The 14,493-nt window shown below is 54.2% G+C and overlaps 1 long non-coding RNA gene across 1 annotated transcript; it reads left to right on the top strand.

Annotated features, from left to right (window-relative positions):
* Positions 1-5,593: 5,593 nt before the first annotated feature.
* LOC119098860 (uncharacterized) lies at positions 5,594-14,459 on the top strand. The gene is made up of 3 exons (XR_005094296.1): positions 5,594-5,625; positions 10,801-10,935; positions 14,403-14,459. It is a non-coding gene; the product is annotated as an uncharacterized LOC119098860 (long non-coding RNA).
* Positions 14,460-14,493: the final 34 nt, after the last annotated feature.

Genomic DNA, 14,493 nt, shown 5'->3' with positions numbered 1-14,493 from the left:
GACGGGGCCTGTCCCTGCCGCGTGACTGACAGTGACGACGGCTGTGTCCTGTCAGCGACGGGGCCTGTTCCTGGCCGCATGACTGACAGTGACGACGGTTGTGTCCTGTCAGCGACGGGCCTGTCCCCGCCGCATGACTGACAGTGACGACGGCTGTGTCCTGTCAGCGACGGGGCCCGTTCCTGCCGCGTGACTGACAGTGACGACGGTTGTGTCCTGTCAGCGACGGGGCCTGTCCCTGCCGCGTGACTGACAGTGACGACGGGCTGTGTCCTGTCAGCGACGGGGCCTGTCCCTGCCGCATGACTGACAGTGACGACGGTTGTGTCCTGTCAGCGACGGGGCCTGTCCCTGCCGCGTGACTGACAGTGACGACGGTTGTGTCCTGTCAGCGACGGGGCCTGTCCCTGCCGCCGTGACTGACAGTGACGACGGCTGTGTCCTGTCAGCGACGGGGCCTGTCCCTGCCGCGTGACTGACAGTGACGACGGTTGTGTCCTGTCAGCGACGGGGCCTGTTCCTGCCGCGTGACTGACAGTGACGACGGTTGTGTCCTGTCAGCGACGGGGCCTGTTCCTGCCGCGTGACTGACAGTGACGACGGCTGTGTCCTGTCTGTGACGGGGCCCTGTCCCTGCCGCATGACTGACAGTGACAACGGCTGTGTCCTGTCTGTGGACGGGGCCAGTCCCTGCCGCATGACTGACAGTGACGACGGTTGTGGTCCCTGTCAGCGACGGGGCCTGTCCCTGCCGCATGACTGACAGTGACGACGGTTGTGTCCTGTCAGCGACGGGGCCTGTCCTGCCGCGTGACTGACAGTGACGACGGTTGTGTCCTGTCAGCGACGGGGCCTGTCCCTGCCGCATGACTGACAGTGACGACGGTTGTGTCCTGTCAGCGACGGGGCCTGTCCCTGCCGCATGACTGACAGTGACGACGGTTGTGTCCTGTCAGCGACGGGGCCTGTCCCCTGCCGCATGACTGACAGTGACGACGGCTGTGTCCTGTCTGTGACGGGGCCAGTCCCTGCTGCGTGACTGACAGTAGCGGCGACTGTGTCCTGTCTGGGGTGGGACCTGTTCCTGCCGCATGACTGACAGCGACAGCGGCTGTGTTCTGTCTGGGGTGGGACCTGTTCTTGCCGCGTAACTGACAATAACGGCAACTGTGTCCTGTCTGGGACTGGGCCAGTCCCTGCTGCGTGACTGACAGTGACGGCGGCTGAGTCCTGTCTGGGACTGGGCCTGTCCCTGCCGCACGACTGACAGTGACGACGGCTGTGTCCTGTCTGTGACGGGGCCAGTCCCTGCTGCGTGACTGACAGTAGCGGCGACTGTGTCCCTGTCTGGGGTGGGACCTGTTTCCTGCCGCATGACTGACAGCGACGGCGGCTGTGTCCTGTCTGGGACTGGGTCAGTCCCTGCCGCATGACTGACGGTGACAGCGGCTGTGTTCTGTCTGGGGTGGGACCTGTTCCTGCTGCGTAACTGACAGTAGCGGCGGCTGTGTCCTGTCTGGGGTGGGACCTGTTCCTGCCGCGTGACTGACAGCAGCCGGCAACAGTGTCCTGTCTGGGGCGGGGCCTGCCCCCGCTGCAAGGCGGCTGACAATAGCGGATGTTGATCGGACCGGCGCGACCCACCCAGCTTCGACCTCCGGCACCAGCGGGGAGATCCGGGCTGATTTCAGCGAAACCAGGATGCCACGGGTGCTGATCTTCGAAACGGGGCTTCTGGCTAGCTGCGGTTTGCTTTTGTAATCGCTCGCTGTGACATTCCCGGCTTTAAGCGGCCGGCTGAAATTGGTGCCCATGCAGCTAATAATAGTCATCTGATGCGGCCTCCCAGCGGGAGCCTCACAGCGACGCGGTGATCATGGCAGGTCGTGTTTCACCCCCAGAGGTGACCGCAGCCACGAGCCGCTGGCGCCACCATCAGACTGCTCTGTTGATGCCTACCGGGCAGAATGTTTGTGGCGCCTTGCCGGCGCGGCGGCCTGGTGGCCGCAGGTGGCTGCCGAGCAGCGGGACAGCGAGCGGTGTTATTGATGGGGCCCGCGGCGGCTGCAACTGAAAAACGTCGCGCTTTGATCTGTTGAGAACTCTCATCATACTTGATGCTTTCGCTGCTTTTTTCGTTATCGCTATCGGTATTTGGTAGCGGTATATCCGTACTTTATTATCAGTGATTGCGGAGCATTTTCGTCGCAAGGAGTAGCGTTACCGGCTTTCCACAAAGTAAAGATACGGGACATATACGGTGTAATGTTGTATATGGCAAACTATACGGCGGCTGGTTTGTACAACGGCAGTGTCGATCGCCGCTGAAAGCCTGAAGGGCAGGTGTAGATCGTAAAGAAGAGCCCTATGGGACCCCAGTACCTTTGCTTGGGAAATGAATATGGAATTTTTACATTTATTACCACCTGCTCTTGAAGCCTTGGTTTTGAGAAGCGACAGAGCCAGTTGCCAAGGCGTGGCCCCAGCGTGCCCCTGGACCACGGGGGAGCGAGCGCCGTGCCGGCGGCGGCCGTGTCCGTCCCATGGTCTCTCCGTCGGCGGCGCCGGCCGTCCTCGGGCAGGAGTGATCGGGCGCCGCCGGCCGTCCCCGGGCAGGGGTGATCGGCAGCGCCGGCTTCCTCGGGCAGGGGTGATCGGCGGCGCTGGCCGTCCCCGGGCAGGGGGCATGCGGCGGCCGCCGGTGGCGCGGTTGGAGCGCGGCCACCCGGTGTCGCCGTCGCCAGCCCGAAATAGCCGGGACGACCCGCGGCGGCCAGAGTGGCCGCGAACCGTCGCCGAGGCTGCAGCCGCTGACCACCGGCCGCGCGCGCTGTGCGGGGAGCGTCGGCCACGGCCGGCGAGCTGAGTTCGCACCGCAGGTCATGCTGACCACGCGCAGGAGCGCGGTCCGGGCGCGGGCGCACGTGCTGCACGCGCCTGCTGTCGTCCTCCTGACTCGGTAACGTTGCCCGGCCGAGGTGGTCTGACCAGTGCGGGCCGCATCACTGCCTCCGCCGCTCCAGGGGCGCTGTCCGTGTGGCCTTTGGCTTGCCCCGCCCGCCTGTCGCTCTGATTTACCGCCGACCACCAAGTGCCGCTGACCGGAAGCCAAGGCCCCGCTCTATTGGACCGCCCCCAAGAGCTCCTGGCCACCGGCTCTGAGAATACTTGCCGACCGGGAGCGTTCAGCGTCGCTTCTGCCCTTGAGCCGGCCCGGCGTCCCGCCTCCGTGACCGCCGCGGTTCTTCGTGCGGTGCTCTGGCCGTGTGCTCCGACCGGTGCTCGGCGCTCAGTGCTCCGGCCGCCGGGGTGCTCATCGCAGGTCGTGGCGAGCGCGGCCAGCCGGCATGCCTCGCGTCTGGGAACTGCTCTCGTACCTGCGGGGGGCGACGCGGACCCCTCGGACTCGGAGGGCAAGCTGCACGACCTGTGAGTGAGCCCTGTGACGGCTGGAGGCCTGCCCGGCCGCCTCCGTCCCGCACCGTCTGTCGCCGGGTCAAGTGTGCTCCTCCCCAGCCGGCCCGGGCGCGACGGGCTGGCTTTGTTCCCCCACCCCTCCAACCCGTCCGTGTAGAATAGGAACTGACCCGGCAACGAAGTCTGCCGCCGTGTCTCCGTCGTGGTTATCTCGGCTCGGTTATTGTCCCGAGCCCGCAGACGTAAACAGCGCGAGAAATACGCCAACGGAGGTGGTGCATTGTCCAGTTCGTGGGGGCTGCGGGAGGGGGGGGGGGGAGGGCGGCAGAAGCCATTTCAGCCAACTGGCCGCGAGCAGTCAAATGTTGTCCCAAATTGGTATACAGTCGTGCGGGTTCTCTCACTGGTCACATCTTGAGGGTCCTAAAAATAAAGGCTCATCGAAACCGCGCTATAGGTAACGAATTACAGCACGTATTCCTAAAGGCTTGGCCCCATTCCACAACCATTTTCTTACGCTTAATTAATGGATTCACGCATCTGAGCCCCATAAATTGCCAGTGGTGACAAGACTGAGCGGTTCTGAGCTTTGCAAATGTCCTGAGCCTGTTGCCACTGTTGCTTTTTGTCCGGAGCGCAGCAACTCAGCCAGTAAATGGGTTTCACGGTGCTAAATCTGATCACCGCTAAACCCACAAATGAGCTAGCGAAATCAAACAGCAAAACAAGCGTTAAACCAGTTTTATATCTCAAATAAAGGGATAAGTCATGGAGGGCTTCGTGATTCGTTTCAGCGGTCACTTATGTCGTTTCACTTCGTTTTCCATGTGCTCCTCTTTGGCCATGTTAGATTAGCTATTCCACGGCCCTTAAAACTCGGTCGGCTCCACGATAACTATGCACCTATCTGAGCGTCGGAAGGACCAATGCGCTCGGCAGTCATTGCATTTTATAATGACGGGCTTTATTTAACAAACTGTATGCACCAGATACCGCCATGAGTGCATGTTTGGAACATATTTCCTGAGGGTTTCCGAAGGAGCTGTTGTTGAAGGATCTGTTGGTCACAGCGGTGCTGCTGTTACATAGTGCACCCCAGCCTCATGTCTGAAAGAGGTGCTGCCACCCACCGAACGTCGTCCCGTATGGAGTACTTCCAGCAACGTTCAGTCTTTACATGGGATGTAGAAACGGTACGCGTCGACATGACACGAACAAACTGTTTGACACCGCGAGACCACATGGGGAGGTCAGTAGGCTCCACGCTCCGTTGTTCCGCGGGAATGGTTTGTCTGAGAGACCGGAGGCTCCGTAGCTAACCTGCTGAGCACACCCCGAGTCGGCACAGAGAGTGCACGACGGTCTTTTGGGCTCCGTGTCACAGCCACACGGAACGGGAGTCGCTTAAGAAGGAACTGCCGGCGCCACGGGCCGCGTCTTGCCGACGAGGGGGATGGCCGGTTGAACTGCCATCTCACAAATCTCCACGGACGTTTGACTGTGTTTTTGTCTGTGAGCGTTGTCCGCGCACAACTATAGGCACGTGCGCACACCATGCGAACTTTGTTGTAAAAAACGTGATCTAGCCGTTTGCGTGCGAACGAATGATAATGGCGACTAGAACGGGCCGTGTACAAAATGTTTAACTTTCCATTAAAATTTCTCTGCGACGTTGCGGGTCAGACTTTTGCTCATCTCACATGTGGTGTTGAGTCTTGAGCGGTGCGGCCTTTTGAAATACTGTCACCTCTCACTGACACTTGGGACATGCCATGCCGTTATGTCGGTGCTTCCACTGACTGTGTGGACAGCTGCAGTGTTCGGGGCTGCTAACACCGATGCGTATGTGTTCGTCCACGAACATCGCCGCCGCAATTACAAGCGCGTGTGACTCCGCCCACTGTCTCAGCTCTCGCGCTGTGTTCCAGACGGGAGACTCCGGTCCAGGAGACCGCGCACCGGCGCGAACTCGACGACCTGCATGCGAAAGTGGCCAATCAGAAGCAGGAGATTCTCGACTTGACCAATGAGCTGCTGGCGTGCCGCGGGCAGCAGGAGCAAGCCAGCTCCCGGCTGACCGCCCAGCTGGCCGACTGTGAGCGCATGCGCAGTGACCTGGCCGAGGCGCACGATGACCTGCTGGAACGCGACCGGCAGCTGCTGCAGGGGGCGCGCAGCAGCTGCGCAGCCGGCAGGCGCAGCTGGAAGGTGAGGCGGGGCTGCCTGGCGACGGCCGTCGGGCCATGCGTCGTGCCGTGACAGACCGTGGTGCGTGTGTCAGGCCGTGCAGCTCGTGTGTGTGTGTGTCATATCGTGAATGGTGGGGGTGCGTGTGTTGGGCCGTGACAGGTTGGGGGTGCATGTGTCGGGCCGTGGCAGGTGAGGTGAGTGTGGTCGGGCCGTGACAGGTGGAGGTGCGTGTGTCGGGCCGTGACAGGTGGAGGTGTGGTGTGTGTCGGGCCGTGACAGGTAGGGTGCGTGTGTCGGGCCCGTGACAGGTGGGGGTGCGTTTGTCTGGCCGTGACAAGCAGGGGTGCGTGTGCTACCCGGACGTGTCTCTACATGTCACTGGGCGCGCCAACCGGCCAGACGCGTCGTGCCGGGAATAGAACAGCCCAGCGGCTGCACAACCGCGCCATCTCCAGATTCTCGTCGCGCAAGCAGACGGGAATGTCTCCCTCTGATTCACTGGCATGCGTATTTCTACCGCGAGACGTGTTTGGATTCGTGCTGCAGCTACCCCACCCCGCAGTCCCATGCGCTGAGGAACACAGGCCGCTTGGCAGCATGACACGGTTGTCTGACGGAGTCGGCGTTATCCCGCCGGCACGTGCTCACTTGGCAGCTGCGTGCAGCGGTCATGCCCCGGTGAACGGAGCCTGTTCCGACCCGGCCGCGGGCGTCAGGTTCCCCCAGACGCCGTCCTCATTCCTGGCATCGCGCTGCTCAGCTGACTGCACGGGCCACTGCTTTGGGGACTGCGCGGCTTGTAGCTTGTCCCGACGTCAACACCCTGTTTGGCCGAAACGAAATACAGAGTAGAGCGTACGGAGCGCGACCTGCAGCTGCCGGTCGCGAAGTTAGAGCGATACTCAGCCTCTGAATTTAGCGAAAATTACTGTGTATTACTTAACAGCCGAGCATCTGACGCAAATACTGCTGCGATTTTACGTTCGACACCGCATCCAGTGCGAAGTGGTAAGGAATGTGTCCGTCCCACGAGACAGGCAGCGGCCAGCGAGGCCGCGGAAATGGCCGGTGGCACCTACTGCAACCTCAGCCTATTTATTAGGCACTTTTACGAGACTCACCACCTACAAAGATAGGGACAGCGCTTTGTCATGAAAGCAAACACAGGGCTCGCGCAGAGTTAGCATACATATTCTGCAGAAGGAAGTGCGATAGTTTTGGGTGTCCATGTTTTTACAGTCCCAGAATTGATTTCGACAGTGGAGTGAGCCATTTTCTAGGCTTTCGGTCTCAGTTATGCTTTTGTACCTGTATTGTTTGTGTATGTTCTCGAAGCCCCTCTTGGAAAGTTCCTGCAGCAAAAACAAAACAAAAACACGGCCTCCGTGAGCCACCTATCATTACATGTCATCAGTTTGCATTTGCCTGCAAAAATAAGGGATGCCGGCCGACCGAGGCGCGCTACGTGGTGAAACGTATCAATTGGTTGACACGATGTGAAGGCGTTTCAAAATTCACGGATTTCACCGTGCAATACACCACCATAGGCCCTGTGGCATGACTTGCAATACGGATCCAAAGGTGAGCAGTGCCACCACCACACGTCCGGGAGCGTGACGTGCAACACCGATCCAAAGGTGAACGGTGCCGCGCCGATCTCTGTTTTAGTTAGCGACCCGGTCAATAAACAGCGCCCCCGTGCGGCCGACGCGCAGCCCAAGAGCAATATTTAGCGATCAGACGGCGTGGGAAGCAGCCGACGACCTCCGCCAGGCTCGTCGCAACCTGCTCGGAGACAGAGGAGTCTGAGTCGGGTCGGCGACCAGGAGGCCTGGCCCTGGCGCTGGCCGATGCCCCAGGCTCGCCTCGTGCCTAGGGAGGCTTGGCTCTGGCGCCGGCCGCTGCCCGAGTCTCGTCCCGTGCCGCATCGCATTGCCCGGCGGCGGCCGAGTCGGCGCGGCGCGTGTCTGACAGCCGGCTAAGTGCGTTCGGAGCGGCGCCAGCTCGTCAGTGGGCCGGGGGGCGCCAGCCCGTCATTGCGGCCGCCACGCTCTGACGTCGTGTTTACGCACGCGTGCGGCGCCGCAGCCGGCGCCAGGCAGCAGCCGGCGGCGAACCAGTGTGGAGGTGTGCGCGCGGCTGTGTCGGGCGGCGCCGTGAGCTCGTGTGGGATCGGCTCAGGCAGCTGTCCACGCGGCGGCCAGCCGAACACGAGGTGCTCTCGACTCCCTCTGAGGGATCGCACACACAGGAGAAAAGGCTTCGCATTTAGGTATGCACATTTCCAGTGGAGTTGGTTGAACTTGCCACATGGAAACTTGGTTGGCTTCGGTGCATGAAGTTTCACGTGCATGACATTTTTCTACCGATGCATTGGGGCGTTTGTCCTTTGACGACTGGATGGTGGATACACAAATATAAGCCTTGGTTGTACGGTGGCTATACTCGTAAGGCCAGAAATGTCAATGGCTGAGCTTCATAGCAAACTAATGCCCCACAAATCTGAAAAATCCGGTTTTCATATATATATATATATATATATATATATATATATATATATATATATATATATATATATATATATTTATATATGTATATAGATTGACATATATATATGTATATATATATATATATAAATATATATATACATACATATATGTATATATACAGGTAGGTAGGCAGCCGTCTTGCAGTCACTGCATAGCGTCTCGCGATGTTGTAATTGCTACTTAACTGAGGGAACTCGTTTCTAGATGCTCGCACACTAAGATCCTTCTTGCTTGCCACGTTTTTTTCCACTGCCTTTCATCTTTTTTGTCGATTCTAAAACATACAAGGAGAGGGTATTAAAAGCACGGATGAGATGAAAGATGTACATATGGGCCATGTTTATATATAAAGATGCGTGCATTGCATGAAGCGTGCATATAATGCAAAAATTTGACCACAAACAACTTTTGAGTGCCGACTCCATCACGATTTCTCAAAACCATGGTAATTTTCTTGTATGAGTGAGGTCACAGGCCAGGTGTGTTTTAATTGGGCTATAGCAAAATTTTCAGCGCAAGTGGCTGGACCTGGCTCAGCCCAGTCGCCACGCTTTTTGGAAGCCAATATACCTTTGCAACTACTAACTGCAAACTCATACAGTTTCCGCAATAGGATGTGCAATGCTAAAAAGTGGCGATTGCTCGAACTTTCTAAAAAGCTTTTTAATCGGATGAATACCTGTAGCATTGCAATTTCACCACGATTTCATCCCCCCCATCTAATGAAAAAATCCAGCTTTGCAATGAAAACAGGCAGAACATTTCAAAGTTGCTAACAAGCTAGACAGCACGGGCGTGACCAGATCCGGATTATTGACGACGCCATGCGACAGCGGTAGGAGACTAATCGATACTGGCCGACGAAAAAACACAATCGCATCGAAAAGTACGCATCGATTGGTGCAGATGGCATAAGCTCCTTTGCGAAAGCCATGAATCTATGTTCTGTTTCGGTTCGGGCCTTTTAAGGACTGATGTTACATCGCAGCAACCAGAGCAGATGAGGACGTGAAACTAATGCCATATCGTGGGCGTTTATACCGGATACAATCCGCTGACAGATCTCACAACTGTCCCGTCAAAACTGTCCCTGTCAAAGCAGTCAAAACTATCTGGTCAGGCAACCTGACAGCGACATTCGAATGTCTGATGGCCAAGGTTTCTGCTCCAAAGTTGATTATCTGTGCATAAGCTGCTTATTATCGCATATGAGTTTTGTCTAAAATTAAGCGTCACCAATAATTAACGTTACCGACAATTTATAGCAGCACCAACACCGTTGTTGGAAACACCTAGTTGCATCAGTCGCATTATGTAATAGATACTCCATCGCTAGATCTGCTGAAGTGCGGCGCTTGGATAGGCCTCGGTTCCTGACACGATGTGCTGACAGGACCGGGGCTCTTGGCGGTTTTCTTGACATCATTCCGCATTAGATCTTGGCTCTTGCTGGATCATCGGCATATTTCCAGTAGGGATCTTGTTTCGTTTCTAGCAGACTGGACCTTGGCTCTTGCCGGATTCCTCAGTGAAATGTCGGGTTTGGCATAGGCTCTTGCTGGATCCCGGTCCATATTTAAGGTTGGATTTTTTTTTTACCAAATCGGCTTAGTGCCAGACTGGATCGTGCTTCTGCACGACACCAGACTTCCCTTGCACGACATCAGACTGGCTTCTGGCTTCTTCTCTGTTTTGGAAACAGGAACCAAGAGCCGGTCCCGAGAAGAGCGCTATAACCAGGGCCATGTCTTTCATAAACATCTAAATATATAAACCTTAATCGATTGTTTTCTTCTTGAGCAAATGGTGTCCTTTCGACGCAATGTTCGTATGTTACTGATGACGTAGGATGTTCATGGAAGTTTGTTGCACGTTTAAGAGGAGGTGATCAACATTGTCTGTGCTGATGACTTGGTTGCACGGCGTCTGTTACTGGGTGAGATATCTGGCACTGTCCGCGGGCCGAAGAGCGCCGGCGTGCATGTCACACATGTATATCGTAAGATGTGTATGCCAAAAGCCACCGGTGCAGCCGCCTGTTTGGGGAATCATAAATAAACCTTCCCAGCCGGTGGTAAGTGACGATTGGCTACTGCCGCGTGGGCCCCGCAGCCAGGTAGTCGCAGACTAAAGCCACCAATTTTGCAGGGAAGTGTGTTGAGCTTCCAACATGAGGCACCATATTTGCCCCCGTGAGAGAAATGCGTAAAAGTGTTGTTACTAGGGGTGGTGCAGCGCGAGACATGTGGTGACTGGCCCTACCGATGGGCAAGTGGTGGGGGATGAAGAAAGCAAGAGTGTGTTTTGCTTCCTTAGATTTTGGAATGCTCTCTTTACCCAGGCGAAAAAATTTGTGTCACCGTCCCTGTTCATTGATGCAGGTTCGTCGTGGTTTCGTGTTACGTGTTACAAACAGGCACCTTACAACTGATCATGTTAATGTGTGTTTCAAAAACGCAGCTGACACCATCCTGTGCTCGCGTGGAGTGTATTCGTGCTTTGCAGTGGTTGACTCGGTTCTGGCCTTGTACACGGTGTTAGTGTTATATCTGTGGGTATCGCAAAGGCTGGCCTGGTGGTAGCAGTGCCGGTGAGCTGCAGCAAATGACTTGGTTCCAGTCGTGTGTTTGTGCGTGTGCTGCAGATGCACAGCTTGAGCTGAACCAGAAGAACTCGGAGCTGGTGCGGACGGCTGAGCGTCTGCGGAAGCTGGAGACGAGCGAGACCAGCGCCCGGACAGAGGCCGACCGGCTGGCGCAGCAGCTGACCGCACAAAACAGTACGTCGGCACCACAGCTGAGCAAACAACTGAGACATTCCGATCATTTTACACACTGCTTATTTTGCCCTGAATAATCAAAGCGCATAGTTTGCTTGGTGGTTGTATAATAGTCCCGTTGTTCCACATATTTTGCTCATCACAGAGGATTGTTTGGACTCGGAAGCTTTCATTGATGATTTCACATTTCTTCATTCGATATCCAGTTATCCAGCTCGGCCCCCCCCCCCGCTCAAGTTTTAGAGAAGGAGTCAAGTTTTTCTGGTTTTATTTACACCGATGTTTTAAAGCCCAATTAGGTGCTGGCATCTTGTACTTTTTAAATGATACTATTCATCATAAAGCATTAAAAAGTACTTTGACACCCCGACTGAATGCGACACATATAGGGGATCAATTTGGGGTCAATTTGCCGGATAGGGGGTCAATTTGCCGAGCCTGAAAAACAAGAGAGTCAGATCCACAGGGCAAGTGGGCTTATAGATGAAATCACTTGTTTTAAATTTTGAGGGACCTTTAGATCAAATAAAGTCAAACAGGTCATACTCCCGTTCGGTGCCCGGGGTGCCCTCAGACCCCATGTAGCCATCTTTAATCCAGATGCCTCTACTAAGTAAAAGGTCACTGGTGTACATTTCAGGCCAGTGACCTTATTCAGCATTTAGGTCATGGTAGCCATACGCATAAGAAATTGATTTATTTTGAATTGAAATGGACGTTAGGGATTACTTGAAGCGATGTGTTCCTAAAGAGCGAAACTTTGATTGGAGTCGGTTTTGGTCAGTGACCGTTCTGAACTTTATTATATTGAAATAAGATGTCTTCTTGATATTCCTGCGACAGAGAATCAAAACAAGCATCAAAAGCTACCACATAAGTCACGTTCCCAGTACAAAACAGTTTGGCTTTGACCTCAGCCTGACCTTTATACCTGACTCAACGTTCATGGAGACGGTCGTAATCCTGCTAACACCTCGTCGTTGCACCAGACTGAACGATTCCCGGCGGATTGTCTTCACTGCCAGCTGTGGCCTGACTTTTATCTGTCACGGGTCAATGATGTGACAAGACAAACACCAAATGTAAGAGTCGAGTCGAGTCAAGAATCAAGTCGAGAATCATGTGCTCCTGACCTTGAACGCTGCATGACCAGTGAAACGGCAGAATTTGAATGGCGTGATTATGGCGCCATAGATGCCTGGGTGACCTTGAAAAGTCTGCACGAAATAGTCTGCGCATCTTACGCGGGCGTGTAGCCCAGAGACTAGAGGGCCTTAGGTCTTAGCAGGGTAGGACTGTGAACTGCACCGAATGATCTAAAAGATGTTCATTTCGGTTCAAAACCTAATAAATACATGAAAGATTCCCTTATCTCGTACTCCACATCGATTTCAGAGGCATTGTGCACTTTGGGCACAGGCCATGCCAGTTGAAGGACCTATTAGGGTTGTAATTAGGCCATGTCGGACCAAACGCTGTTAAAGATGCATTGGTAAATATGGTGCTACGTTGTGGTTACACTTCTGTGTATTAATTTTTTCTACACAATGTTTTCAATGCCTTATCTCCAAATAATAATTTAATATTGTCCGAGGTCAATGGCACTAAATTAACCTTTGCTTCCGTTTTCAAGTGACATGCTTTTCGGTTTCGTTAAGTGTTAGTTTTGTCCATCCCGTAAGTGCGAAGATTGACAGCCGATGACAGCTTGACAGCCCCAGCATGACTCCATGAATACGTACAGTCGACTCAAAAAAGTATTTCATGAGCTGGCATGCGTTGTGCTATACATGGGCTCCCAGGTAACCTGATCTCGCGTCACTTAACTATGTGGATGTTTCTCACACTGGGAGTTTTAAATCTTGTCAACGCCATGTAGTCAACCAATACATTTGCGTGATGTTGCGATGTGTAAATGCTCCTTTAGGGATACACTAATGATAGAGTAATGAGTTCTAGGGCCGGAAGCGTCACGCCTAAAATAGCTTCACCCCTCCCGACGGGCGACCCTTCACACCCTCGTACGACAAGGGGGGGGGGGCAGACGGCCTGACTGAGACATCTTATGATGTTCGTAATTTAAACAAAAAGTGATTCAACAAGAGCCAGTGTGTTTCTTGATTTCTTTTGGCTTTGAAAATTTCCGTTTTTTGGTCTGGGTCAGCTGAGTGATTTCTCAGGTCATGAAATATTTACTAGGGCCGAAATATTAAGTGAAGTGCCTGGCGCGTCGGGCCAGCACCGTGCACCTACGCTCCATGAGTCGCAAAGCGAGTTAATATATGAATCGTCACTACCACAGCGCGCCTGTGCCAACTACGGCACAAAAGGTGCCTGTCGGGCATGACTTGCTTTATATTTCTCTGACCTGACGTACCCTTGACTCAGGAAATCCACTACGACTGGTCGCAATGTTCTTACAATGGTATGAGTATGGTTAATTATAATACAGCATGCGTGCAAGTGTAAATATTAAATATTACATATCAAAGATAAATAGGCATGTTTGGCCCATCTTGACCTCTAACGTCATGATCCCTCACCAAGATACGTAATTAGGTGTGACATTTCAATATCGACTGCATTTTAAAACAAAATATAGCATGTTCCAGTTGCTATCAAGTGGATATTAAAATGCAGACTTAGCACAAAATCTAACCGACATGACCTTCACGAAAAGGTCTAGATCATGACTTATTGAGAGAAAATGATGAAAGCCTGACAGAAGGAGTAAACATGTCATAACCTCAGCTTTTTTAAAGATCGGTCCTCCATTAGCTTACGGTTGCCGCGCTATTAAAAACCTTGTGGGGTGGAGGCGGGTCAGCCCCCGTCATCGGACGAGGCTTAATGCACATTTAATATATTTAGACATTTTAGACATCGTGTAACAGCTGTTTGTAGCTGTTCATATTTGCGCGATGGCAACTTTATTTTCGAAGCGTTGCCCATGTGATGTTTGCTCAGTCTGTCTTCAGCCTCGCACAAATTTAGCCGATTTGTTGACTGGCGCTTCTATCGGATCTGTCAAACTCTATCCGCTAGCTCCTCGCCTCCTTCGAATAAGACAGCCCGTGGGCGAGGGCCAGCATGTAAACCGGACTCGATAGCGAGGCCGTATGATTGGTCAGACATCGCTGTACTCGATGGGCCACAAGTGGATACGTTTCATAAACATCACCATCGATGTTGAAGCCGAGTGGGAGAGGACACCGAGAAAGCTCAGTGCATTACGTCAGTGTATGACAAACGACTGGCTAAACATCCTCGAACACCCCATATGTTCGGTGAGGAAGGGGGGGGGGGGCGGAACCTCCAAAACACTGATTTGCCCTCGTTTTGCTCGAGTCCTGTGCCGCAGGTGAACGAGTGTTGATGAGCGGGTTCCGTGCTTCTAGCGTTGCCCCCGTCGGTTCGTGCAGGCGCGTTGCCCAGACACGTCTGAAGTCCTCGGTACGTGTCCACAGAGCAGCTGACGCAGCTGGAGACCCAGCTGGCCACGGCCAAGCTGGCGGTGGCGGCGGCTGCCGCTGCGCCGCCGCCACCGCCACCACCACC

This window comes from Pollicipes pollicipes, unplaced genomic scaffold (assembly GCF_011947565.3).
Source record: "Pollicipes pollicipes isolate AB1234 unplaced genomic scaffold, Ppol_2.1 Scaffold_4740;HRSCAF=5597_pilon_pilon_pilon, whole genome shotgun sequence".
Lineage (NCBI taxonomy): Eukaryota > Metazoa > Arthropoda > Thecostraca > Pollicipedomorpha > Pollicipedidae > Pollicipes > Pollicipes pollicipes.
This window is presented reverse-complemented; position numbering and strand designations above follow the sequence as displayed.